The sequence below is a fragment of the Anoplophora glabripennis genome, unplaced genomic scaffold (genome assembly GCF_000390285.2).
Source record: "Anoplophora glabripennis isolate ALB-LARVAE unplaced genomic scaffold, Agla_2.0 scaffold49, whole genome shotgun sequence".
NCBI lineage: Eukaryota > Metazoa > Arthropoda > Insecta > Coleoptera > Cerambycidae > Anoplophora > Anoplophora glabripennis.
The window spans coordinates 748,483-762,629 of record NW_019417201.1 but is presented as its reverse complement, the minus strand read 5'-3'; the positions used below and the strand labels follow the sequence as shown (position 1 = coordinate 762,629).

At 31.0% G+C, this 14,147-nt stretch overlaps 1 protein-coding gene across 2 annotated transcripts in view; it reads right to left on the bottom strand.

Annotated features, from left to right (window-relative positions):
• LOC108903878 (ly6/PLAUR domain-containing protein 6-like) overlaps positions 1-14,147 on the bottom strand; it is a 365,593-nt gene that overhangs the window by 11,967 nt on the left and 339,479 nt on the right. Inside the window, exon 1 of one of the 2 annotated variants that reach the window (XM_018706217.1) lies at positions 2,808-2,830. The exons of the other annotated variant lie outside the window; for it this stretch is intronic. The gene's annotated coding sequence lies outside the window, so the exon portion shown is untranslated. Of the gene's footprint in view, positions 1-2,807; positions 2,831-14,147 lie in introns of those variants that run through there. 2 annotated transcript variants of the gene reach the window in all.

Sequence of the window (14,147 nt, the reverse complement as noted above, 5' to 3'; positions counted from 1 at the left end):
CATATACATAAACTAATGCAAAAAATTAAAAGGTCAAAAGAATCTCCGAAATGTTTACGTGATTTTTCAGAGACTGTATTTAGGTGAAAAATAGTCGTAGTATCGTATCGGGAATTAAAAAAATGCATTTTGAAGCTATAAGATTCTAGTTTTTAGATCTTTTGCCGAGTCCACGGACTCAGAAAAATGTTTTTCAGCTAAGCCATTGCATGGACCCGATAGCTTGTTTATTCAGCTTTAATTTCCTTTTTTTAAATTTCGATACGACCATTTTTCATTGAAATATCGGACTTTTAAGGAGGTATATCGGGTTTATGAATACGCACAGATGTACTTGAAATTTATGTGGCGTATTACCCAGTGCTTCCCCTGTGCGTCATATTTTTTCAATTTTTTTTTGAATCTAGATTTTGAGGTATTGTTGTTGAATGTTGTTCATTTTAACATAGGTTTATATGGCGAAGATGGACGGTGCGGCGCTTTTTTGCCCATAACTGAGAAAAAAGTTTAGAAATTGTGAAACAAAACTTTTCCATAGACAGTATCACAGTATTCCATAGACATTATCTTATTTTTGATGTAAAACTAATGTAAGTTTTGAACATAGTATCTACAGCTGTATTAATTAGAAACAGAAACCAATTATTGTGTTTCTGTCTGACTTGAGGATTAATGTGGCAACGTCGCAATCAGCTGACAGCAAGGAGGGAATACATTTGAAAGACTTGATAAAAACGAAATTGATTTCAAACATATACTATCAACAATAAATTATCCACAATAGACGATTTTTTGTAATGTTTTTAAAAAACTAGATTAATTAAAAAATACTAGGAAGCTGTGATATATTAATTGGAATAAAAAATACAGTTGATAAATCCTTTTAATATATTTAATGGTTTATAAAAACATCGTAATCATTACCCAGCAATATTTAGGATTACATAAAGTTTTCTTTACTTGATTAATATAATTAGTAATACTTGAGATAAAAGCATTTGTACGGAAAAACAAAGGAACATAAATATTTCTCAACAAACTTTATATCTAAAAAATTAGTTATAGTTGCAAAACTTTTGTAACATTACTAAAATAGGGATTAAAAACACGAACAGTGAGTAATAATGTAATTTCTATCATAGAACCTTCAAAATTGCATCCAACATTTTCTTCGACTTGGCCGAGAGATGGGCGCGAGTGTTATTTCATTTCTTTAGAACTAAATTAACATAATTCTCGTTGTTTTACCAGTTCACATGATTTACGGATTTTACATAAAGGATACAAATCTTCGCGAGGATAATACGATATATTTGCTATATAGAATAATTATATTGTACATAGTTTATACACAATACATTTTTGAACGCGTACGCATCTTTACCCGAATTTGACACGCAATATCTCCGATGTCCGAGGTCTGTAGGTTCGCAGTGTGTACAACTGCTAGTCAATTATTAGCGCTGTTGCCACATCTACATAGTCTTTATACGTTCATTAAATATAATTTTCAACTACTTATATATGATATTTTTACGTTGTTAATTAGTCAATATGTATGCTATGTGCATATGAGTAGATTTCTTTGCTATATAGATAATGTTTATCGCAAATAATTTCAATAGAATTAAATTTTTTCAAATTGGCAGCGGGCGTTAGTCCCATAAGAAAAGCATAGGACCCCACCTGCGCTCCTCACTTCCCTCGGACTCCGATATACCTCCTTAAAGTTATTGAAGAACATGAAAAACATCAATAATAACCATATTGAACTTTGCCTAACCTTTACACACAGACATCGAGATTGTAGCCTACTATTTAAAACCTATTTTACTTATTGTTTTACTTACATTACATTTTGTTTACAGTTTTCTTGTTCCTGAGTAAAATTACACTCTAGGTGTCGTAAATATACACATATCGATTAACAAAGTGTAAAATTACGTGCTCATTGTGACTTTACTTGTATGATGTAATAAAATATATTTGAAATTGCACGTATAGTGCATTTGAAACCTCAATTACTAATTCCTTTGCCTGTGCATGTTTACGTACAACAAATATTCCCGGAGAACTAGTTTTATTTTCTGCACGTGTGTGATTTATTGAGCCGTCCGATCGCAAAGTAGTGGTAAACGAAAACAATAACATGCAAATGAGGTGTTGTAAGTTTTGGAGTTAGTCAAAACTTCGGTGTTAGAATAGTGGAGTCGAAATAGGGAAAATGTCGGATAAAATCGATTTTGTGGTTACTGAGCGTGTCAAAAACATCGAAATGCGTCTGTTTGTGTCAAGTGCATATCTAATATAGTAGACTTAAGTGTTTAATAACATAAAGTAAATAAAAGGTGCGTTTGAAAGCAAAGAGGAAAAAATAGGTATTTTAGCGAGGCTATCTATTGAAAGGTAGATCTTTATTGATGTAACGGGACTTCCTCCTTCCTTCTTAGTCAGGATCAAGGTCAATTAGAGGTCAGATTAAGAAAAAGTATATTAAATTAAAAAAATCTCGGAGTTTAGGTTTTATGGGTCGTTGAGATCGAATCTGAGATTAATTTGTCTGTATTGGGCCATTTTAAGGTTGTTTCAAGGTCATTTCAAGGTCATATTAAGAAAAGGCCGCTTGTAGCGACATCCTGAAGGACATCTCGGTCGACCATCTAAAACACTCATTCAAAATGTTTTCAGACCATGCAAATCGCTGTAATGAGTTGGAAGGGGACTATTCCGAATAAAATAAATCGGTATTGTCGAAAAACTTTTTCTTGTTCTTATTTTTAAAAAGTCCTGTTTACTTTGGAACATACCTTGTCCTTGTATGAGTAACAAATTGTCTATATCTTAATTTATCACGATGGTAGTACTTAAAGCTGTCGTATTACTCCTGCTTACGAACGCTAATTCGGTAGAACTGAAGATGGTAATACGAGAATTCCTGCTACGCCTGAACAAGTAAAAAAAAAATAAAAAATAAAATCGTAAACGTAAAAGATTTTTACGTACAACACAATATAAAATACATACAAAACAAGTATAATTATCCAGTCCTTTCAAATTATTGTTTTGTTTTTCATGCGGAATATTACCCTTTCTCGGTTGGATACATTTTTTATTTAACAGCTTCGTTACAAGGGTCAAGGGACGCACATCATCATTCTGTTTTACAAAATGGACACTCTTCTACTCCTGCTGCTTATTTTTACTTATAAATAATACAGATTTCTCTAGATTTGATATAACAAAAACTATAATAATCTACAATGAAAGGAAACCACGACATCAGCTGTGAATGTTGATTCGTCAGTAAATAAAATATTGTAATTGTAAAGAATCTGTTTTCAATCAGTTTCTCGATCATTGTTAAACAAAACTAGAAACGACGACCATCATCTCCATCAAGCAATCTATGATTAAACACTGGTTTGATTGGATAGATTTTGTTATATACTAAAATTCTTTGAATATGAGATCTGCTAATATCTATGTTTTCTGACAATTTCTTGAGGGACATCTTTGGATTGTCTTGTACAGAGTCCATAATCACAACAGTAGCAGCATCGTTATGATTGCATTCTTTTTTATCTCTTTAATATTTTTTGCATCACCAGTGGTATAGAATTTTATAATTAGCTTGTGAAATGCTCTACGAGTTACAGTTACATTTGGATAGTTTTCATTAAAAATTTGTATTGCATATCGGTATGAAACATTACCGATTCCATTTCACAAGATAAATTCGTTGCTCCAGGGTTAGCATTATTAATAAAAATTATCGGTGGGCAGTTAATAATGTTGACTTTGACATTGATAAGGAAATATCCATGGCAAGTATATGGTATGTAGGATAGCATCTTTTTTTGCAAAATTATTTTCAGGAAGATTTCTTTCTACTTGATATGAGATATTCACAGAATGAAAAATTTTATATTGACATTAGCGCATTCGCCAGAATTGATAAAAATCTCCATAGCATTCGAAAGTATGGATAATTTTTGGAATAAGTATTATATAAACAAATTAGAATAAGTAAAAAATTTATGAATGGTTCATACCTATAAAATATTATTGTATACTGCTATTTGAACGTGATATAAATAAATTACAACTATTAAAAATAAAATAAATCTTTTTATCCTTGTAATTTGTTTACTAGATCTTATCTGTGAAATAAAATATCTTTTGCACACTTTTTCCTGCTATCGACGAAAATTGTTTGAGTTCATTTAACAAAATTTTAGAAAAATATTGCGGATTGATTTGAGTTACGTTTAGAACATAGTAAAATATATTAGATATAACTCTAGACTCTACTATATTTGAACAAACTTTGTGGTACTAAACCTACAAAAATTATTTAAAATATATATTTTTTCGTGCTTTCAAGATACGTTGTCTGGAACGGAAAACAATTGACATCATTTATATTATTGAAATGTCCAAATACACAAATTGCAAACAATACTAGGAAAAATTGATATATTTAAACTATTCACATTTGAATAATAAAATCTAGTTTAATACTTATTAGTTAATTGAGTGCTTTAGTTTTTAATGTCTTATTTCAGAGATTTTTCATGTAATATACACGTGCTTATATTTCCCATAGGTTGTTAAAAGTGAACCATTTGTTTCCCACAATAATATTACATACCCCCAAAATATATCACCATAATATACTCGTATATCAGTAAACACCATTAATGCAAATTTTCTTGTATATGTGCCTAGGCCCCACATATCAAACTCTATTATAAATGTAAATTTAGGTGTATTTAATTGGAATTAATTAAACCATGCTAAACTGTTAACTAACAATTAAATATATTAGTGCCTTTCATTCTACGGGGTGTTAAAATGTTTTAAATAATTTCTGCAGAATTTCTAATAAATTGGTAAAGTTTATTTATTTTATTTGCTCTGAACGTATATGTAAAGGATTCTATAGTTACAGGTTATTATTGAGGTGAAATGATGTTAAAGTCAGTAGCAGATTTGATTGAATCAGCATTTCCGTCTATACATATAATTTTATATTTTTGAATATCAGTTTTTCTCGTAAAATTACTGATTGGCAAAATTATTTCGATACAAAGAGAAATTTATCCGATAAAAAGAAAAGTTCGTATGATTTTACCGTTAATAAAAAATGAGTATGTAGCAGTATCTGTTTTTTTCCGTCATCTTTGTCAGTGTCATTGGCTCATACAAAGTGTCTAGTCCAACCAAATTACACTTAAAAAAAAATTGTTGCCTTGACTTTTATAAATGGAAATGGTAAAAGAGCTTATAATAAATATAAAAAAATAAATGCATGAGAAGTTATGAAAAATTGTATCATTGGGATTTCTGGCGAAAGTTGAAGTCAAACAAAAAAGTATCTAATACAAAAGTTGTAGATGATGCAAAAATCTACAACTTTTATAGGGGTCACTTTTTAACATAACCTCAAAATTTCCGAGAAAAATGCGAAAAACAGGTTCTTTCTGATTTTTCGTTTTTTATTTCTCATTTCCGCAAAAATAATTTAATTCTGACGGAATTTGGTGAAAGTATACCTTTCTCTGTCTTAAATAACCATAAATTTTTTTAGATATAAAAATTAAGAAGTTTCCGAGATATTCATTTTTTCCGGTCTGAAACACTTTTTCTTCGAATAAAAATTCTACTTAGAAAAATCACCGTACAGAGTTCTGCCGCTGATTACTTTTTCCATTTTGACATATACTATTTGGTGAAACAAAAAATCTGTAATCACAGTTCAAGAACATGCTCGAAAATGCAAAAAAATAAAAAATGACTTGTACAAATGAATTTTTCAGTAATTGTTGATAATTTGTTTAAATTAAAAACAAAATCAAAAACTGATTACACCATTCAATTGTACGGAAAAAACTAAAAAAAAGTGTCTCATTGTTTGACCCAAAACTTTATTTTTGTACAGTATTGCTATAAACATAAGTCGAATAGTGAATAAATAAAATAAATAATATTTTTTTTTGTAAGGTCGTTTAGTGTCCTTAATTTTTTAAATTTTGATGAATTCATAGATATACAGTGTGTCCGAGATAACGATGGGATAGCATTAGGGTCTAGGAAACGGTATGAGATACGGGGTGGCTCAGATTAGAAAAAAGTTGTGTTTTTTTATACCTAACAATATGCCGTTTAGGAAGTTTTAAAATTCTGGGTAGTTTCGGAGATATCCGGAAAAACCCGAAATTTTGGAAAATTGTTTAATTTTCTTCTCGTTTTATCTGAAAACGAATTTTAAAATAAATTACATATTTACAATGCCACTTTTTTCGCTCTATACAATGGCGTCAACATTTTTGCAATCCGACGTTTCGTCTTTGAAGGGGCCATCATCGGGTTATTTTTGTAAATACGTCGCTGCTGTTTTTATGACAAAATCCAATGTCATTTTTAATTCTGAATTAGAAGATATTACTATTGTAATAGCTTAAAAAGTTTTTAGCTTGTTTTAGCTTTAATTTAAAATTCTTTCTGAGTACGGCTCTGAACACTTTCAAAATATCTATTGGAGGAAGTCATAACAGTATAAAAGTCAATACCGCACAAAATATCCAACAATTTTTTTTACTAGGTAGGTACTATTAGCAATACTAATTAGAAATAATAAAATAGTTCACAAATTCTATTATTTTTTATTAGGTACAACTTTTTAAATTATTAAGAAAAAATGTTGACTCTTATACTGTTACGACTTCCTCCAATAGATATTTTGAAAGCGTTCAGAGCCGTACTCAGGAAAAATTTTTAAATAATAGCTAAAAACCTTTTTAAGTGATTACAATAGTAATATCATCTAATTCAGAAGTAAAAATGGCTTTAGATTTTGTCATAAAAATAGCAGCGACATATTTAAAAAAATTAATCTGATGATGGCCTCTCGAAGACGAAAAGTCGGATTGCAAAAATGTTGACGCCATTGGATAGAGCGAAAAAAGTGGCAATGCAAATGTGCAATTTATTTTAAAATTCGTTTTCAAATAAAGCCAGTAATAAAATAAAATGATTTTGCAAAATTTCGGGTTTTCGGGTTTGTTTTTATAGCAATACTGTACAAAAATAAAGTTTTGGGTTAAACAATGAGACACAGTTTTTTCAATTTTTTTTCCGTAGAATTGAATGGTGTAATCAGTATTTGAATGTTTTTTAATTTAAACAAATTATCAACAATTACTTAAAAAATCATTGTTGCAAGTAACTTTTTAATATTTTTTGCATTTTTGAGCATGTTTTTGGACTGTGATTACAGATTTTTTTATTTTATCAAAAAGTAAGTCAAAACGAAAAAAATGATTACCGGCAGAATTCTGTACGATGATTTTTCTTTGAAAAAAAAGTGTTTCAGGCTGAAAAAATTAATATCTAAGAAACTTCTTGATTTTTTTATCTAAAAAAAATTGTGGTTATTTAAGACACAGAAAGGTATACTTTCACCAAGTTTCGTTAAAATTAAGTTATTTTTGCGGAAATGAGAAATGAAAAACGAAAAATCAGAAAAAAAACTGTTTTTCGCATTTTTCTCGGAAATTTTGAGGTTATGTTAAAAAGTGACCTCTACAAAAGTCGTAGATTTTTGCATGATTTGTATTGGATACTTTTTTGTTAGACTTCAACTTTCGCCAGAAATCCCAATGATACAACTTTTCAACCCCGCAAATCAATCCTCCGCCGCCCCTGCTCGCGCATTTATTTTTTTAGGTTTATTATAAGCCCTTTTACCATTTCCACTTATAAAAGTCCAGGTAACATTTGTTTTTTTTGAAGTGTAATTTGGTTGGACTAAATACCTTGTATAAGCCAATGACACTGACAAGGTGACGGAAAAAAAACAGATACTGCTATTTACAAGTAACCACCTTCGCAGTATCTGTTTATTCGGCCTCGGAGCATTGTCTCCGTGGACGCAAGAAGCCTCGCTTCCGTCATATATCTCGGACACGGAATGGGAGGAGACAGGACGGGTCCCAGCAGGCCGTCGTGGTTGATCGAAAACGCTCTGACGGCCGACTATCAATTACAACGTAAACAATTGGATTATCTATCTTAGATTGAAGGGTAGTTATAGAAGCCATAACAATACAGGATGTTTGTTAATTGGTGACGGGCTCCCGGACGGGTTGGTAAATTTATCGGCAAACATATTCCTGGATTTTCGCTCCTGCGATGGGACCACTGATGGATATACAGGGTCGGAAAGTCCCCATGGTTCATGGGCCGTTACGTGAGAGCGATAAAGTAAGTCATAGAAATCCGTGCGAATGAGAAAGATGGCTATAATGAAGGCGTCTAATAGTCACCGCCCATTTCGCCCTTCCACAAATAAGATAAACTTCTTATCCCCGCTAGGAACATGATTCTCATTCGATTTTTTTTTCATAATCTTATTAAAAAAATGACCCTTGAAACATATCCGCATGTTGCCAGACGTTACTAATGGTCAAAAATTATTTAAACAATTTTTTTTAACAAATTCGTAATTTTCGCTCTTTGGGGTGTCCTGAACAAAAAAGTTCCTATGCAACTTTTCTCTAAAATCTACCGTTTTCGAGATTTTAACGATTTTTTGTTCGAAAAAACGCGATTTTAACCATTTTCAACGTCAATAAACTATATTAAAAATTGCAATTTTTAGTGTTGCCAAAATTCTTAAATAATCTTTGAACATCCCTTAACAAAAATCCGAAGAGTTACGCCGGCATATTTTATTCTGAAGACTTGTTTTTTTTATTGTTAATAAGGCGCGCGCTTCGCGTTTCTCGGCCGCTCTTGGCCGCCTCCGTATACTGCGTCTCTCTCGCACTCACTCGAAGTATACAGGGTCGGAAAGTCCCCATGGCTCATCGGCCATTACGTGAGAGCGATAAAGAAAGTCATAGAAATCCGTGCGATAGAGAAAGATGGCTATAGTGAAAGCGTCACCGCCCATTTTGCCCTTCCACAAATAAGATCCACTTCTTATTTGTGGAAGGGCGAAATGGGCGGTGACTATTAGACGCCTTTATTATAGCTATTTTTCTCTATCGCACGGATTTCTATGACTTACTTTATCGCTCTTTAACGGCCGATGAACCATGGGGACTTTTCAACCCTGTATACTCTATGCCTACAACTAAGGATCTGCTTGTATCGCTCAGTTTTGACCGGTAGGTTTGTTGTTTTTTGATAATAATAAACTTAAAACATATTAATAAACTATTTAATAAATAATGTTAATAAGAAAGCGAATTATTCAAAACCAAACTATTGCTATTTTAAATTAAATGTTATATATTTTTTGGAATTTAGCATATATTCGATTAAATCAATTAACTTAAATTTTTTTAATCATTGTCATGAAAAACAATTGATAATTTAGATAAGATTAATTACAAAAACTTATTGGTAAATAAAAACTAAACAATAGTAATGTCAGGTACATGTTTGGAAAATCAATGAAAAACTACGTAATTCAATTATTTATAAGTTATACAGGGTGTTTCAGGATTAAGTCGACAAACTTTAAGGATATATCTCTCATAAAAAAATAAGAAAAAATCAAGTATACATTTTTTTCCAGAGACGCTTCATTTTCGAAATATAGGGCGTTCAAGATTTTAAAAAAAATTCGAATTTTTTAAATAAGTTCTAAATGAAGAAGGCTATTTAAGCCAAATTTGGCATGACACATCTTCTTATAAGATACCATTTTCCCATAGAAGTAGAAGTCCCGCAAGCAACCAGTGGCGGAGTTATGGGAACTCAGATTCATTAAATTATAAAAAAATTAATACAGACCTACTGAAAATAAAAAATGATGCTGTTTTTAGATAGAACAGTTTGTTATTGACAAAAAGTGTACATTCACTTTTCTTCCTAACACTTATAGTTTCATGGCAAAATTGATTTTTCGGAAGGGTGCTTCTGGATTCTGTCGATAAACTTTAGGAAGACGTTCCTCATAAAACCTAAAAAAAATATAGTACCTAATAAAATAGGTCTTAGTCTCGAGGATGTGTGAGTCAAATAAGCCTTTTTGTCTCCCCTTCCCTTGGGTTTAACCAATAGAATTAAAATGATTTAGGAGAAGCTTCGTTTTTGAGATATAGAGTGTTTTTTTTAGAAAAAAAAAAATATGTTGATGAAAACAATAGAAATATTTAAGTACCTAACATCTAATGTGACTATGTCGTAATGCGACAACGTAACGACCCTTGCAATACTCCTAAATTTTTTCAGGGGGTTTGTAGTCACTTCATTTACGTGTGTTGTATACTTTTAAATAAAATAAGATGGCAAACAATAAAAAAAGAACCGACTACTTTAGGTACACCGTATAACCAGTTTCGATTTCCTTTTAAGCCCCACATATTTCTGATCCACAAATCCTACATCTAATCTCTTAAATCGCCTCTCCTTACCCCAGTTCCCATATCCCTCTCCGTCGTCGACTTATTTATAAGATTGCCAAGTTTAACCCGAGGCATAATTTGAATATTTTCAAAGTATACGTTTAAAATATGCGAATTACGTATTCTGGCTCCTCATCACAAACATATCAAAGTTATTCCTTTATTTTTTAATAACTTCTACTATTTCAGGCGAGAGAACGAATGGCTGTCTTATAGTTTAGTTACATATAAGACCAGACTCTGATATTTATAGTAAAATAACACCCTTAGACCCAAACTTGGGTCATATTTTATTCAATATAAAATAGGCAAACCCGAAATTTCCTGCTAAGTAATGAAAGGTTTGAATATGACGGAAGAGTCATTAAGGATGTGGCGAGAAATAATGGCTATTCTCCTTATATACCCGATAAGTTGATTAAGAACAAGATTTAAGAGAACTGGTAGAGATTCGATTCGATCTTCCGCATTGAACATCGAAAATATTTCATCGACTTGCAATTAACAGGGGACATTTTATTTTTTAAAGTGGTCCCTACACGATCAGTCAGTGTGGCATGGTATTGCTGTGCCATAGTTTTACCATTTCGTTTATACAGTGTTTCTCCGGATGGGGTGCCGCAGTCTTGTAAACTTTTTTATTGTTGATTTTTCGAGAAAAAGTTATTGCTTATCTTGGGAAGCCAAAGGCAGTAATCACATATGTAATAAAACATACAGGGCGTCCAAAAAATTTCAAAATGTGAATGTTTCCCAAAGCACAGTGCCTTTGATTTTTGTTTTCGTTAAAAACTGTATTTATTAAAGTTGTTTGAGAATTCAAGAAAAGAAGAAACATTTTGCAAAAAGATGCTATCTAAATCTATATTTAGATAGCATCTTATCTTAGCATCTATATGGAGACTAGAGTAATATCTAAAATATTTTACTATATTCTAAACGTAATTCAAATCAATCTGCAATATTTTTCTAAAATTTTATTAAATGAACTCAAACAATGTTCGTCGATAGCAGGAAAAAGTGTGCAAAAGATATTTTATTTCTCAGATAAGATCTAGTAAACAAATTACAAGGATTAAAAAGATTTATTTTAATTTTAATCGTTGTAGTTTATTTTTATCACGTTCAAATAGCAGTGAACAATAATATTTAATAGGTATGTACCATTTATAAATTTTTGATTTATTCTAATTTGTTTTTATAATGCTTATTCCAAAAATTATCCAATACTATTGAGATTTTTATAAATTTTGGCGAATGCGCAATGTCAATTTAAAATTTTTTATTCTGTGAATATCTCTCATATCAAATAGAAAGAAATCTTCCTGAAAATAATTTTGCAAATAAAGATGCTATCCTACATACCATATACTTACCACGGATATTTCCTTATCAATGTCAAAGTCAACATAGTTATTTTTATTAACTTCCCATCGAATAATTGTTATTAATAATGCTAACCCTGGAGCAACGAATTTATCTTGTGAAATGTTAGGAAATCGGTAATGTTTCATATCGATATGCAATACAAATTTTTAATGAGAAGTATCCAAATGTAACTGTAACTCGTAGAGCATTTTGCAAGCTAATTATAAAATTCGATACCACTGGTGATGCAAAGAATATTAAAGAGATAGAAAAGGAATACAATCATAACGATGTTGCTACTGTTGTAATCATGGACTCTGTACAAGACAATCCAAAGATGTGACTCAGGAAAATGCCAGAAAACATACATATTAGTATATCTCATATTCAAAGAATTTTAGTATACAACAAAATCTATCCATTCAAACTAGTGTTTAATCATAAATTGCTTGATAGCGTGGATTCCCCTCAAAATTGTAGTTTCTGGGCTAGATAGAATTGTATATTCTGGGGAAGATAATCCAAATTTTCGATTGATAACTAATAGCAAAAAATTAAAAAAAAGTAAATGTCTGGTGTGGTATAATGTATCATAATAATTGGTCCTTACTTTTTGGAAGAAAATCTTAATCAAAATTGTTATGTGGAAATCCTCAATAATTTTGTTTTGGCAGAAATAGATAGCGAAAATTTAGGTTTCAGAATAAAACTAATATTTCAACAAGACGAATGCCCTGCATATTCCACACTTCTAGTGAGAAACTAGCTTGACGTTCACTTCCCAAACAACTGGAACTATGTACTAATACCTTGGCCTGCAGGGGCACCCGACTTGTCCCCATTAGATTATTTATTATTGGGATATAGCTCAGTTACTGTAGCTGAAAATATATTAATACCTCCGAATTTTTTATAACTGCATCGATTTTTCTCAAAATTTAGATTTAGGCTCATCTTACACCCCACTTCAAAACTTATATATGCGCTAGGTGTGCTTTTTGTTCTTAAGGGATGAAAACCACCCCTTATTGGAAAAAAGATAAAATACAAATTTAAGCATTTTATGTAATCAAATCTTTTTTATTTATGCAGTATGAGTAATTTCATGTGCTATCTAACATGAAACTTAAAGTATCCCCAACCCGGAAAAACCTTTAAGAACCACCCCAAAAAATATTATTGAAAGAGTAGAAATATTTTAAATGTGCATTCGTATTAAATAAACATTTATTCCCTTCTTATAAGATAATTTTGAATTGATTGCAACTTTTCAACCTTTAAAAACTACCCCTTACATTTATTTATATATTTATATATTTTTTCCTAAAATTATCACCTATACACGTGTTTATTTTTTTGACGATAACTTTCTTACTTTTTAAGATTTTTAATCGCACAAAGGCTCATTTTGCAGGGAATTGTAAGAGCTACGTGAACTGTTGAGTTGATCTTTTTTAAGCCCTTCATTTTTAAGTTTGAAGGGTTTAAAGGGCTCGAAGAGGGTGGTTCTCTCATTCATATGATAACTTAAAATAGCGATATCTCGATTAATAATAATTTTAGAGGAATGATAAAAGAAGCAGAATATTCACACTCTTTAATTTCTAAGTTACAGCGTAAAAATCGAATTTTTTTCAAAAATTTGAAAAATTAACTTTTTCAAAAATTAATTTTTTTTCGAAATCATGCTTTGTAAGTGAGCCAAAGACCTAGAACATATTCTTAGAACATAAATGAAAAAATCTGCAAATGGATTACATTTAATTTTAATTCTGTCGCCAAAGGCACTGGTTTGTTTATTAATTTTTTCTTAAAAAAATGAGACTGTCATGTTATTTCGATCATATTTTCGTTAAGCTACTTTTATTTGGTTTGCAGGCTACCGTGGCAATTGTTAATGGTAGAACAATTTCCGGGCCGGTTGCCACGTCATCGGTTTAGGTTTCTTGACGTTTCGAAGGACATATCGTTCCTTTCCTCAGAAGTAACTCTGGAGGCACGCTAACGCAAATAAAATAGGTACTTTTAAACTTTGTTTTGCTCTAACAAACGAACATCAAAAGTGTAGAAATTCGTATATATTTTAAGCAAACTTTTTAATGAAAATATGAGAAAAAGAATAAGAGAGATTACCTGTTGACTTCGTATATAAATAAAGCGGATTAAATTTATTTCAACATTTAAAAGAAAAATAATTATAAACTCCAAAGTGCTTCTCAAGGCACTGGAAAGACAATAAATATGCCCTCCTGTCTCTTTTAGTACTTTGTGTATCTCTTTACCAAAACCACATTTAATGCAAAGAAAATAAGGTTGACGATATACTGTTCCCCAGCGTAATAGACGCCGTGTGACATAAAA